The 15,116-nt window shown below is 34.9% G+C and overlaps 1 protein-coding gene across 3 annotated transcripts in view; it reads right to left on the bottom strand.

The window, feature by feature from the left end:
- Window positions 1-10,364, bottom strand: part of LOC136024841 (uncharacterized) — a 112,568-nt gene extending 102,204 nt beyond the window's left edge. For 2 of the 3 annotated variants that reach the window (XM_065700332.1, XM_065700334.1), the window contains exon 1: window positions 10,246-10,364. The gene's annotated coding sequence lies outside the window, so the exon portion shown is untranslated. Of the gene's footprint in view, window positions 1-10,141 lie in introns of all 3 variants that reach the window. The other variant, XM_065700333.1, reaches the window with a different exon arrangement.
- Window positions 10,365-15,116: the final 4,752 nt, after the last annotated feature.

The raw sequence follows: 15,116 nt of genomic DNA, 5'->3' as shown, positions 1-15,116 counted from the left end.
AGCCCTGGGGCAAGGACTATAAGTTATGCCCTGGCGGCGTTTATGGTTTTTATTCAAATGGGGCTCATTTCATTTGAAATTGGATGTTACGATGCCCTTTTTAAGAGTCAAGTTATTTGAGAGCCACCAGCCCCCCCCCCACTTATGATTTCCCAAAAATAAACATCCAACCGAAGTTTGGAGACACTTATTTTTTCCACTACTGTTTATGGTTCAGCAATTATCTGTTTGGAAATGTAAATCCCTTACCCCTAAAGGCCTTAGGGCAAGGAATGTAAGTTAGGCAATTAGTTCATTGTTTTCATATAGTATTTGTTATTGAGAATATGAGATGGCTAGGCCACGTTCTACGGATGAAGGATGACAGATTACCGAAGACTGTCCTTTTTGGCCAACCGTCTGGGGCTACACGGAAAGCAGGTCGTCCTTGTCTGGGTTGGGAGGAGGATGTCATAAATAAAGATTTAAAGAAAATGGGAACTTCCTGGGAGGGTGTAAATAGGGAGGCTTTAAATAAATTAGGTTGGAGGAGGAGCGTGCATAGCTGTGTTGGCCTCAGGCGGCTTGGTGCTGCAGTGAGTTATTAGTAGTAGTAGTATGCATGTTTGACTACTACTTTCCCAAAATACGAACGGTATTAAGGTGAGTCAAGGAATGTTGAACTAAATCAAAACAAGTTTTAAAAAACATATAATTTGCACTTTACTGAAAATTTTTCTAATGATTTCACTTTTATAATTTTAATAAATCAAAAATTATTAAGATTTTAAAGAATAAATATGAGCATTAAACTGACATTAAACTGATATAAATATGTACATTAAACTGACAATGCAGATTCATTTGCATTTTCAAACAGTTCGTGGTAACGAACTGTAGTAAGGAGCGACCCCGCTCAATAGTAAACGAAACTCTAAAAAACGGAATTTCGATGCTAAAAGATATATCAAAAGAATCGGATTTTTATGCTGATTTTAAATATATAAGTTTCATCAAATTTAGTCTTTGTCATCAAAAGTTACGAGCCTGAGAAAATTTGCCTTATTTTGGAAAATAGGGGGAAACACCCCCTAAAAGTCATAGGATCTTAACGAAAATCACACCATCGCGTTCAGCGTATCAGAGAACCCTACAGAAAAAAATTTCAAGGTCCAGTCTACAAAAATGTGGAATTTCGTATTTTTTGCCAGAAGACAAATCACGGGTGCGTGTTTATTTGTTTTTTTGTTTTTTTTTTTGTTTTTTTTCCCAGGGGTCATCGTATCGACCAAGTGGTCCTAGAGTTTTGCAAGAGGGCTCATTCTAACGGAAATGAAAAGTTCTAGTGCCCTTTTTAAGTGACCAAAAAAATTGGAGGGCACCTAGGCCCCCTCCCACGCTCATTTTTTTCCCAAAGTCAACGGATCAAAATTTTGAGATAGCCATTTTGTTCCGCATAGTCGAAAACCATAATAACTATTTCTTTGGGGATGACTTACCCCCCACAGTCCCTGGGGGAGGGGCTGTAAGTTACAAACTTTGACCAATGTTTACATACAATAATGGTTACTGGGAAGTGTACTGATGTTATCAGGGGGATTTTTTTGGTTTGGGTGTGGGGTTCAGGGGAGGGGGCTATATGGGAGGATCTTTCCTTGGAGGAGTATTTCATGGGGGAAGAGAAATTCAATGAAAAGGGCGCAGGACTTTCTAGCATTACTATAAAAAAAAACAATGAAAATATAAACAAGAAAAAGATTTTTCAATTGAAAGTAAGGAGAAGCATTAAAACTTAAAACGAACAGAGATTATTACGCATATGAAGGGTTCTAAAAATGCTTTAGCATAAAGAGCGAGGTATTTAGGAGGAGATAAATACTTCGCTCTTTATGCTAAAAATTTTTTAAATAATTTCAACTATTTATTCTACGGCCTTTCTGATTCAGGGGTCATTCTTAAAGAATTGGGATAAAACGTAATGTAAGTCACGTAAGTTATGTACGTTTGTTACGTAAGTTAATTCTTAAGTTACGTTTTTTTTTTACTAATAAAAACGTTCGTTAAAAATTAAAAGATCTAGTTGCCTTTTTGAGTAACCAAAAAATTGGAAGGCAACTAGACCTCCTTCCCCACCCCTTATTTCTCAAAATCGTCTGATCAAAACTAAGAGAAAGCCATTTAGCCAAAAAAAGAATTAATATGCAAATTTCATTTTAGTAATTTATGCACGGAGAGCCAAAATCAGACATGCATTAATTCAAAAACTTTCAGAAATTAAATAAAAAAAACAAGTTTTTTTAAATGAAAGTAAGGAGCGACATTAAAACTTAAAACTAACAGAAATTACTCCGTATATGAAAGGGGCTTTTCCTCCTCGACACCCCGCTCCTTGCGCTAAAGTTTGATTCTTTCTCGCAACTCTACTTTTTAAAACAATAAAAAACTTTAGCGTAAGGAGCGGGGTGTCGAGGAGGAAAAGCCCCTTTCATATACGGAGTAATTTCTGTTAGTTTTAAGTTTTAATGTCGCTCCTTACTTTCATTTAAAAAAACTTGTTTTTTTTATTTAATTTTCCAGTAAAGTGCAAATTATGTTCTGGCCTTGAAAAGGCATAGGGGCTGTGAGCCCCAATCATGTCAATTTTTGCTCGTTTTGAGTTTTACTCGGTTATTTATTGTAATTTCTGTTCGTTTTGGGTTTCATTTATATTCATTGATGCTGATTTGTGGTAGTTTCACGCTTGATAGATTATTTGATTCCATTTTTGCTCATTTTTGGTTTAATGGAGTCCTTTACTTTTTCTTGAAAAACACATTTTGTGGAAAAAATAAAATACTGTACTTGTATGTTGATAAATTGAGAGGGAGTAGTCAATCAAGAATATCCCAATTAAAGATAGGAACGGGGTCACAGCTATTATAAGGAAAGAGCTAAAGAGGGAAGTGCAAAACATTTTGAGAATCTACTAAACCATGATAGAGTTGCAGGAAAAGATATAGAGGAAAATGAAAAAGTTTCGGACACCTTGAATATGAAGGAAGATTTGTTTTGCGAGGAAGAATAAACAACGATAGTAAAAGGATTGCTGAACAAAAATAATAAAAAATAATAAAAGGATTAATAATAAAATAACAAAATAATAAAAGGATTAAAAAAGAATAAGGGGACAGGTACTGATACTGTGGTAAATGAGTCTTTAAAAAATGGTGGCTCTGAGGTTGGAAACAAGTTACTTAAGATTATGAATACGATTTTTGAAAAAAAAGGGAAAGTACCTAGCGATTTTAGGAAAACCCTTATCAAACCACTTAATAAGAAAGGCGATAAAAGTGAGTGGGGTAATTATCGAGGCGTTAGCCTGGTCTATATAGGTAGCAACTTACTTAGTAATATGATACTTTTTACACAGAGAGATGCTGTAGATAAAATTATAAGAAAAGTACAGTGCAGTTTTAGAAAGGGTCAAGGATGTGTAAACCAAATTGTCACTCTTAGGTTAATAATTGAGAAGTGTCAGAGTTATCAAACACCTTCAGTCCTCAGTTTTATAGATTATGGCCAAGCATTTAATTCTGTTGATAGAAGAGCTTTAACGAAGGACGTATCCTTGCATGGTATACCAGACAAATACACTAAAGAGATTAGTGCTTTGTATGAGAATTAAATATAAAAAGAACAATTTTTTTTTACCTGAAAGTAAGGAGCGACATTAAAACTTAAAACGAACAGAAATTACTCCGTGTATGAAAGGGGCTGTTCCTCCCTCAACGTCCCGTTCTTTACGCTAATGTTTTACTCTTTCTCTCAATTCTACTTTATTAAACAGTAAATAACTTTAACGTAAAGAGCGGGACGTTGAGGGAGTAACAGCCCCTTTCATGCACAGATTAATTTCTGTTCGTTTTAAGTTTTAATGTCGCTCCTTACTTTCAGTTAAAAAAAAATTGTGTTTTTTTATATTTAATTTCTGAACGTTTTTGAATTAATGCATGTTTTTATTTTGGCTCTCCGCAAATGAATAATTAAGACGAAATTTTCGTATTAATTTTTTTTTTTTTTTTTGCTAAATGGCTTTCTCTTAGTTTTGATCAGACAATTTTGAGAAAAAGGATGGGAGAGGAAACCTCTATATTCGTATATTTTTATTATATATATGAGAGGATTTGCCCCCTTATTAATACCTTACCCTTTACACTAAAGCTTTAATTTTGTCCCAATTCTTTAAGATTGACCCCTGAATCACAAAGGCTGTAGAAAAAATAGTTGAAATTTCTAAAAATACTTTAGCATAGCATACGCTAAGGTAAAAATAATTTAGCATAAAGAGCAAGCTATTAAAAAGAGATGGACCCCCCATTTGCGTAATAATCTCTGTTCGTTTTAAGTTTTAATGCTGGTCCTTACTTTCAGTTGAAAAAAGTTTTCCATACTTATTTTTTCATTGTTTTTTAAAAATAATGCTCAAAAATCCTGCGCCCCCTTCATGGAATTTCTCTTCTCCCATGACAAATTCCTCCAAGGGAAGATCCTCCCACATAGCCCCCTCTCCTCAACCCCCCTCCCAACCAAAAAATCATCCTGAAAAGGTCTGTTCACTTCCAAATAATAATTACTGTATGTAAATGCTGATCAAAGTTTGTAACTTGCAGCCCCTCGGCTGGGGACTGTGGGGGAGTAAGTCAGCCCCAAAGACATAGTTATTATGTTTTTTGACTATGCTGAACAAAATGGATATCTCAAAATTTTGATCCATTGACTTTGGGGAAAAAATGAGCATGGGAGGGGCCTAGTTGCCCTCCAATTTGTTTTTGGTCACTTAAAAAGGGCACTAGAACTTTTAGTTTCCGTTAGAATGAGCCCTATCGCGACATTTTAGGACCACTTGGTCAATACCATCACCCCTGGGAAAAAAAAACACAAACAAATAAACATGCACCCATGATCAGTCTTCTGGCAAAAAAATACGAAGTTCCACATTTTTGTAGATAAGAGCTTGAAACTTCTACAGTAGGGTTCTCTGATACGCTGAATACGATGGTGTGATTTTCGTTAAGATCGTATGACTTTTAGGGGGTGTTTCCCCCTATTTTCCAAAACAAGGCAAATTTTCTCAGGCTCGTAACTTTTGATGAGTAAGACTAAATTTGATGAAACTTATATATTTAAAATCAGCATAAAAATCCGATTCTTTTAATATATCTATTGGTATCAAAATTCCGTTTTTTAGAGTTTTGTTTACTATTGAGCCGGGTCACTCCTTACTACAGTTTGTTACCACAAACTGTTTGATAACACTGCTGCAGTTAAGGTAAGAAATGAGGTTAGCAAATGGTTTTGTATTAAATCAGGAGTTAAACAGGGTTGTGTTCCAGAATCAAATGGGGAGGAAAAACTTTCCTGGACTTTGATTATGCTGCTGATTTAAGCATTCTAGATGAAAATATTAGCAAAATGAAAGACCTTTGAGAGGTATTGCAAGTTCAGGGTGTTAAAATAGGTTAGAAAATTAATGTTAAGAAGACTAAGCCACTAAGGATAGGAATAAGTGAAGATAAAAAAGTGACGTTTGATAATGAAAAGATTGATCATCTGGACAGGTTCACTTACCTTGGTAGTATTATTAGTAAAGATAGTGAAGACGTTAAAAGTAGAATGCCCAAGACTCAGGGTGTTTTCCATAGTTGAAAAAAGTTTAGAAGAATAGGAAGATAAGTCTGCAAACCAAGATTATAATTTTGGAAGCTACAGTGATGATAGTTGTAAAATATGGTTCTGTAGCATGAGCACTTCAAAAAACGGATGAAGATTAGCTAGATGTTTTCCAGAGAAATTGCCTACAGATTGTTCTGAGTACCCAGCTGACTGACCATATTTTAAACATTATGCTGTATGAAAATGGTGGTTCAGCCCTGCTTTCTAAGGCTATAATGAGAGAAAGGTTGAGATGACTAGGGCAAGTCTGCAGATGAAAGATGACAGATTGCTGAAGATTGTCCTTTTTGGCCAACCATCTGGGTTTACACAGAAAGCAGGTTGTCCATGTCTAGGGCTAAACAGAAAGCAGGTCGTCAGTGTTTGAGGTGGGAGGATATTGGAAGGAAAGATTGAAGGGAAATAGAAACTTCCCAGGAGGCTTTGGTGAGTTGTTAGGTAGAAGTATAGGAAATCAAGTACAAATGGTTTGCCACTGACTGTTGTTTATTAATGACATTAGGCTTGTTCACGACTTTCCTTCTTTTTTCCTTTTTCAGCCAACAAATGGAACTTCTCTGCCAAAATTCAAAGCCTCTCTACTGCCATAAAATATTGCTTTATTTTCTTTTGTTATAAATAATACTCATAGATAACTCAGCCAATGTCTATCTGGCCAAAACAAATCCAAATGAAGTCAGCTAAAATTCTTTTTTGGTCAAAAGTAATGAGATGTATAAATTTGTAGTATCAGAAGAAACATTTGAGAAACTTTAATATATGTATATAATAAATTTATTAATAGAGTATAACTAAACAGTCTAAACTGAACTATTAATATAAATATATTATTATATGAATAATATTAATATAAATATAACATTTATATTATATTTATAAGTATAATATTAACATAAATAAAACTATTATTAGAGTATCACTAAATAGTCTAAACCAAATGGACTAATTGACTGTGCAAGGATAAATACCAGCATCTAATTAAAATCACTCTACAAACAAATTTATACATTCTCCAATAACTTTCATTTTCTACATCTCTAGAAAAGGGAGGACCACCAGAAGTAGAGGATTTTGAAGATTGTTATTCTGATGAATTATGTATTGCTTATTTGAAACAGAAAGTTAGAAACAATTTTTGTAGAATTCTAGATGATGGACTATCTTGGAAAGTAGTTCAGTCAGGTGAATTGAACTTTTAAGAATGGATCCAGAACCTAATTATGCCACAAGAAGGTTTTTTTTTACTCTACCGCATATCTACTTATCCCAACTACTTACTATCTCTTATCCTTACCTATTTCTACTAAAGTGCTACTTTAAAAACTACAGAAGAATCTGGCAAGTATGCAGGGGGGGGGGCTTCGGGACCACCCCCCCCCCGAAATTTTGTGAAATGTTTAATTTCCCCATGGTTTCTAGGAATTTCTGGCAAAAGTAGGATATTTATTAAGAATCTAGATACATGTGTGAAGCCTTTTTTGGGGAATTCTACAGCATGCAATGGTCAAATCACTGCCCAATTATTTACCCATTTTCTGTCTAACTTTTAACCCTCTTTGAAGTAATTAGCAATTGTACTGTTATTTTTTTTTGTAAAGAGAGTTTGCTTTCTGCAGCAAAATAGAATTATTCTTGGTATTAGGGCATTTATCCCCCCTTTCCAGGACAAAGTAGAGCTTTTAATGGATCAATTTAGGAAACTATCATTCCTCATTAAAATCTATGTTTTTGCAATAGAAAAACTACCCCTCACAGCACCCATATTGCACTGTTAACCCTAAAATTTCCATTTCAGTGGAATATAATAGATTAATCACTGGTTCTAAATTGCTATGAACATAACCTGAGCCTAAAACATACTTTTGAGGCTTTGGTCTTCTTCCCCCACATCTGCTACAATACTACAGATTAAAGTTAATCTGTATTTTCTGATATAAGTGCTTTTTGCATTACTAAATAAAAAAAGTGCTACTTTATATCTGCTGTTTTGAAGGTTTGCCCCCCCCCCTCAAAAAAATTCCTCCATACGTGCCTGAGATCAATTAAGTTTGACTAGCCAAATGGCAAAGATTCTTACAAAAATACTTCTTAAATGTCTCAAATCTCTGACAAACCATGTCTTAGAGGAATACAAAGCAGATTTTCAAAAAGACTGTTTTACCATTGACCAGATTTTCTCCAATTGGCAACTGATGGAGAAGTATGTCAAGTCTGCAAAAAACTGCTGCTACTCTGCATCAACTTCAAGGAGGCTTTTGACATGATATGGGGAGCATGGTTTTTACTAGCCAAAATGTTTGGAGGGGGAGCAAGAAATTTTACAGACTGGCTTGTCATTTTTACCAACTTTTTTTTTCAAAAATTAGCATCATGTCCATTTTGAACACAATACATAAAATTACTCCACAAGTTGGTAAAACCACTGCATTTATCAACCAATATTTAGATTTCAGTACATATCATGTCACTATTTTAATGCTGTTGATTTAGCCAAATGGAAAATTGTGGCACCATCTATAAAATCACAACAAGAGTTGGTAAAACTGCTACATTTATGGACAAAGTTTGAAGTTTCTGTAAATAACATGTCAGTATTTTCATGGTCATTATTTATTTGAGCAAAGAATTTTACTAACTTCTTTTTTACAGATGACCAAAAACATTGCAAGGGCATCCCCCCCCTCCCCAATATGTGACAGCCTTGATGAGGAGATGTAATATAGTACATTTTGCTACATTATGGACTCCCTGAACACATAATACTCCTGATCAGACATATGTATTTACATTTCATTAGGCTGGTCTGGATGCCCCAAAGAGCAACAGAAGATTTCTTAACATCAGCAGTTGTTCTCCAAGGTTGCTGGTTGTCACCCCACCTCTTTAACTTATTCCTCAACACAATGCCTTGATTTGCTAAAACTGTAGACAGTGCAGAGATTAGCATATCAATAAACTGGGTAAAATTCTAGTTAATTGACTTCTTGCCATCTCAGTAAGGGTTTAGGTTAGGAAAAATGAAACTTTCAGGAATGAATCTACAGACTAAAGTATGTCCTAGGAAGGTATTTTGAAGCAACTACCTCCACTCCTTCTCTCTCTAGAGGGCCCTGGCCTTTGATGACCTTTAAAAATATGTGTTATAAAAGTGAAACCTTGCAAAATAGATCTTCTGCTTAATTGAAGTATAACAAAATTGTTTGCAGCTTCATAACATTGCTCAATTCCATTTTATAAGGTTTTAAAGATATGCAAATACATTTCCTAAATTAAAAGAAAAAACATTCATATAGCTCAAAATTCTACTCAAATAACAGGAATTGCATTTTCAGAACTAAAGGCAGAGAAAAAGCAACTAGTAAATGAAAATTAAGGTAAAATGTTGTTTTGTCAAAATTTCAATAGGTTTAGACCTGTCATGTAGGCAAATTTCAGGGCCCTCTAGAGGGAGAAGGAGTGGAGGTTGGTGCTTTAAAATACCTTCCTGGGACATACTTTAGCCTGTAGACCCATAACTGAAAGTTCCATTTTCCTAACCTTAATCCTTTCTGAGATAGCAAGAAGTCAATTAAATAGAATTTCACCATAAACTGGCATATGCAGATAGCATTAAGAAAATCAACAGCCAAGAGCATCCACTCTAAGCTGATACAGATGAACTAGTGTCAACAACCAAGGATTTTTCAAATGGTAATTAATAAAGCCAAAACCAAGGTTATGCAGGTGTCTAGAGACCCTGCTACAAGAACTGTGCAGCTGACAATAAAAGGGGGCCAGTAGGAAATGTTAACTCCTTTGTTTATTTAGGGAGCCTCCTGACTTTTGACAGTGGCAGCTCAAAAGCAACCAAGCAAAGGGTTGGTCTGGTTAAGATCACAGTTTCCTGTCTTCCTTAATGCCACTGACAACAAGTTAGCCCTATACAGGTACAGAAAAGGTTCAAAAGCTGCAAGTAGCATAATCCAAAAGCTGCCAATACTTTAGCATCACAACATGTGTTTTAACAGCTTTTTTTTAGCAGAAAATTTTTATATATAAAAATGGAATTTTCAGACAAAACTGCCAACAAATTTTACTAGGCCATGAAAATCTCAAAGAAGCATTGCTACATTGCTACACCACTTTTTGCATGGCAGCCCTATACATATGTGAGATTTTATTAGCCAACTAGTTAGCTAATTCCTCAAGTAGGCTATCTTAATTCATAGCTGGCTATTTTAAGCTAGCCTAAATGTTTACATAGGCAATACATGGAATGTTAATAGCCAATTAGCCAGCTGGCTAATTCAGGCTGAAGTGTATAGGCCTCTAGGCTATAGTTAGGATCTAATAGCTGAATCAGGATGAAGTTCTGATTGTATAGATAGGTTTGTTTCTTAGCTAGGCCTATCTGAATTCTCTGTTAATATAAATAGGCTATTTTCCCCCAAATGGGTGCAAATTAAAATACCTCATAAGATCACTTCATTTCTCTCTTTAAACTTTATTAAGAACAGCAGGGCCTTGACTGTTAAATTCATATGAAATTGAATAGCTGCAAAGGAAAGTTAATACCTTTTCTCTTGCAGTTTGTAGAAATAAAATCGTAAGTTTCTTTCCTTTGGAGCGTATACTAAATTGTACATGAATATATGATATTGTATAGACCAGAATACTTACGGTTTTAAATTGACTAATAAGTTCTCTGAAATGTAATATTTAGTAAAAATTGATAAATTTGTATTAGAATTTATTTAATATTTTTGTATTTTGTTAGAGCCAATTTGCTTTTTATTGCTATCTACTATTGATGATAAACTAGATAGTGAGCCGCTAATCAAAGAAAACTAGACCTCCGTTGCCTGTGCAACGGGAAGTGTTGCAGCAACTGTGCCCTGTTCCTTAGGGCACAGTTGTGGAGCAACACGTGCAACTTTGCCCTACGGGACATAGTTGCTATTTCCGGGAAATCTGAAAGAGATACGGAAATAACGTCTTATAGTTTTCTGCTTAACTTTTGATGGTCTAAACTAGGAAAATATAAAACAAACCAAATTCACCAAAAAATTTAAATTGCCCCGAGGGCATGACAAAACTTCCAAATAAAAAAACCCAAAGAAGGAATTCTATTTCGGAGAAACTATTGTAAGCTCCAGTTGTTAGGAGATCGAGACCTGTCGAACCGCGTTGGAAAAAAAATTCTAGCTGGTCCAGAACAGAAGTTACCTCTAGAACGTCAAAACTTCGGAAATTATTTCTTAGAGAACGAAGCAACTTGGTATATAGAACACTTCACTTCTTCTTGCATACTTTTCATAGCACTACTCGATAAAAATATAAGAAACATCAAAATCGAAAATTTGAGAAAATTCCAAAAAAAATCGGAACGAGGAGACTTTTCCGGAATTATTTCCGGGAAATCTGTAAGAGCTACGGAATTTTGTGCTCCGGTTCTCGAAGAGACAAATGAAAGTTCTACATGAGTTCAGCATAACTGTATTTCTAACAAGTTTATTTCCGAAGCTAGGGTCGTCTTAACTTGACGCCAAACATCGAACGCACAGTTTCTAAGAAAAAAACCGTTTTATTTTTTTTTATGGAAAACTGTTAGAAATTTTAGGAACTTCTCTGGAACTTTTTTACTCTATATCACGTTTCCCTTCCCTCTGAACAATCTCAAATTTTTAACTCTTACCACTTCGGAGCTACAGGTCACTGATCACGGTGAAAAAAAAAAACAACAAAAAACAAAAAAACTACGAAAGCAGTAGTGTTGCTCCGCAACACAATGACACGTCTTGACTCAATGCGGAAACAAGCTGTTGATTTAAAAGAATCAGTGCAAACAGCTCAGTTTCGATTTGACTCTAAACTTACTGTGTCTTGATTCAGTACACAAATTAAGCCCTGGTTTTCGTAAAACTGATCCAAGTCCAAGCTCATAAATTCTTTTGATACAGCACAACATTAGTTTGAAATCTTGGCACAGTGCAAAAAGCAAGCTCAGTCAAAGCTGCGGAATCAGTTGGTATCAAAAGGAGATTCTACATTTTGCTAGACTTCGTAAAAAAAAAAAAAAATCTGGCTGGGGTAACACTATTGTTTTGCTCTTTTGTTACCGATTGCAAGCTGTAGTTTTCAATCCTCAGAAATGTTACTTCGCTGATGAATTTGGCTAAAAAGAAAAAAATGTGGTCTGTTCCTCTTTAAAACCAGTTTTAATCTATTTTTTTGGTACCTTACTAATGTTGTTAATTGTAAAATTCTAACGTTAATACATTTTTCTAAAACTCGTGAAACAACAGGTAACAACGAAATTGGTCTATAATTCCCCAAATTATTTTTGTTACCACCCTTAAACACAGGAGTTATCCTTGCGATTCTAAGAGAATTGGCGAACTTCCCTCGCTTAAAACAAGCATTAACATGGGACGTAAATATATGTGAAATGCTTGGAAACGTCGTTTTTTAAAACAAGAAGGTTAATGGATTCACTCCCAGCAAAAGAACTTTTCATCTCAAAGATAATCTGACGAATTTCATCATGAGTGACAGGTCTTAGATACATTGATGCATCAACACAAGTACCCATAAAAGTTTAAAGCGGGACAAGTTGCACAATTTGCTGTTTTGGGGCCTTAATGATGTCCCTTTGAATGAGGCTGCATCTTGGGTTTCCAAAGTGATTGTAGGTGGCTTGTCACTCCCAACTGACAAGTTGCCACCATTCACTGTGGTGCACTGTTCCAAGAATTTGGTAAAATTAGGATGGACAGTGTCCAGGCGCGTTTCTTGATTCTAAGCAATGCAAAAAAATTAAAACGGAAAGAGTTCGGTATATTTAAGTCTGTTTTTATTAGTGATGATGTCACACCGCATGTAAGGGTTTTGCGTAAAGAATTACTTCGGTTACCTAAGTGTTTGGAGGATAAAGGTTTGGAATGCTGGTTACCTTCTTTCCTACCACCCAACATCTCTGTTAAAATAGGACAACCGTGTTATTAAAGTGCCTTGGTACAATGCAAAGAGTTTGTTGGATTCTTAAATATTGTTTGCTGCTGTTAAAATTAGTGAGTGTTTAATTTTCATTGAAATAATCAATTAAAAAAAATAAATAAAAAATAAAACTTGCTATTTTGTCGCGACAATTATGGATGTGTGATTATGGAAATTAGTAGCTGTTGCATTTGGTGACTTGTATACGGATTTGTTACGGGCAAATCAAATACGGCCTGTTTCTTTTTTCGTTTGTTTTTTCCGAGATGGAAAGTGTCATTCTTTTGTTGTTTGTTATATTCTATTTTGTTCTTTTTTTTGTTTTCTTTTGATTTTCTTTTGTTGTGGAGAAGAGGCCATATTACTTTGTGTTCTAAATTTTCAAATCCAGGGGTTATTGTTACTGGTGTTCTGTTCATTTTGGGATTTCGGTCAGTTTTAAAGTTTGTTTCCTGAGGCAGTAAGGCCCTAGACTGAAAATGAGTATTTTACCTGTGCTCAACCAAAGTAACCTAGAAAATTTTAAACAAGAGATTTCTAATATTGACTGGAACAATGTAGTTGAAAATCTAGATGATATAAATATAAGTTTTCAGAGATTTTATGATACATTGATCTCTATTTTGAGTAAAACTTGTATAATGAATCGGACAAGGTCAAGGAAATAGATACCCAAAAAGCCGTGGTTATCCCCTAGTCTTCTGTGGTGCATAAATAAGATAGACCAGTTCTATAGGGATTCAATAAAGAATGAAAATGATCCAGTTTGCACTAGAATTTATAAGAATTTTTGAGATGCTCTTAATAAACTTTTGAGAAACTAGAAGAAAAAACATTTGGAGCGTAAATTTAAAGATACTTGTGGTAACCCGGCTAAAACATGGAAAACTATTAAAAGTATTATATCTTGAAAGGATCGGGTTCTGCCAGATGAAGTTACTACAAGTGATGGGTTAAAATCAAATGAACCTGATGTAATGTGTAATGCCCTTTTGGAGCATTTTGCAACTGTTGAGGCTTGATTTTGTCGTACTACAGTAGCTTCGGATAATGATCCTCCGCTTTAAACTTTTATGGGTACTTCTGTCGATGCATCAATGTATCTAAGACCTGTCACTCATGATGAAATTCGTCAGATTATCTTTGAGATGAAAAGTTCTTTTGCTGGGAGTGATTCCATTAACCTTCTTGTTTTAAAAAACGACGTTTCCAAGCATTTCACATATATTTACGTCCCTTGTTAATGCTTGTTTTAAGCGAGGGAAGTTCGCCAATTGTGTTAGAATCGCAAGGATAACTCCTGTGTTTAAGGGTGGTAACAAAAATGATTTGGAGAATTATAGACCAATTTCATTGTTACTTTTTGTTTCACGAGTTTTAGAAAAATCTATTAGTATTTGAATTTTACAATTAACAACATTAGTAAGGTACCAAAAAATAGATTAAAACTGGTTTTAAAGAGGAACAGAACACATTTTTTTCTTTTTAGCCAAATTCATCAGCGAAGTAACATTTCTGAGGATTGAAAACTACAGCGTGTAATCAGTAATAAAAGAGCAAAACACTAGTGTTACCTCAGCCAGATTTTTTTTTTTTTTTTTTTTACGAAGTCTGCAAAACTTCATTCTGCCCAAACTGCACACATCTTCCAATCTTACAAGATGAGAATGAAATTCATAAGCTTATCTTCAAAAAGTGAGTTCTTTGGTTAATTTTCAAATGTCAATATTAATGAGATCAATGTTATAACAACATCTGCAATCAAGTTTTGAGTGAACCACAGCCCATAGGACCCGGAAGTTTAAAAATCCAGTTCTAAATAAATTTGTAATTCCAACCAAATCGCCATTTGGCCTCAATTTAGAACTGCTAACAATTATCCATGCTTAACTTTAAAGTAATTATGGAAACAAATGTAAGTTTGAAACAAGATGCAACCTAATAAATTTTTACAGAGATGTTGCATTTGTCTGTGGATATTGAAGGTGTACAGACCCATCTTGATTTTGCCGTTTAAACAAGGAGTCATGCGCCGAGCTTATTGCTAAAAACTTTACCAGTGGGTGTAGGGAACCATGATTCAGTTTACTCCCTCAATAACATAGGGTAGATATCCTTTCATTATTCGGGTTCAGACACGTTGCAGCATGCTTATTATTTTATTCTTCGCGGATGGGTGCAAATTTGAGTAACCGTGGGGGGGGGGGGGGCACTGCTTCAATTTGGGTTCAAATCAAACAAGTTGAAAACCATTACAGGATTTTGTTCTAGCAAAATGTAGAATCTCCTTTTGATACCAACTGATTCCGCAGCTTTGACTGAGCTTGCTTTTTGCACTGTGCCAAGATTTCAAACTAATGTTGTGCTGTATCAAAAGAATTTATGAGCTTGGACTTGGATCAGTTTTACGAAAACCAGGGCTTAATTTGTGTACTGAATCAAGACACAGT

This window comes from Artemia franciscana, chromosome 3 (assembly GCF_032884065.1).
Source record: "Artemia franciscana chromosome 3, ASM3288406v1, whole genome shotgun sequence".
NCBI classification, from domain to species: Eukaryota; Metazoa; Arthropoda; class Branchiopoda; order Anostraca; family Artemiidae; genus Artemia; species Artemia franciscana.
The sequence above is the reverse complement of the archived record's forward strand: the minus strand, read 5'-3'. Positions and strand labels throughout refer to the sequence as shown.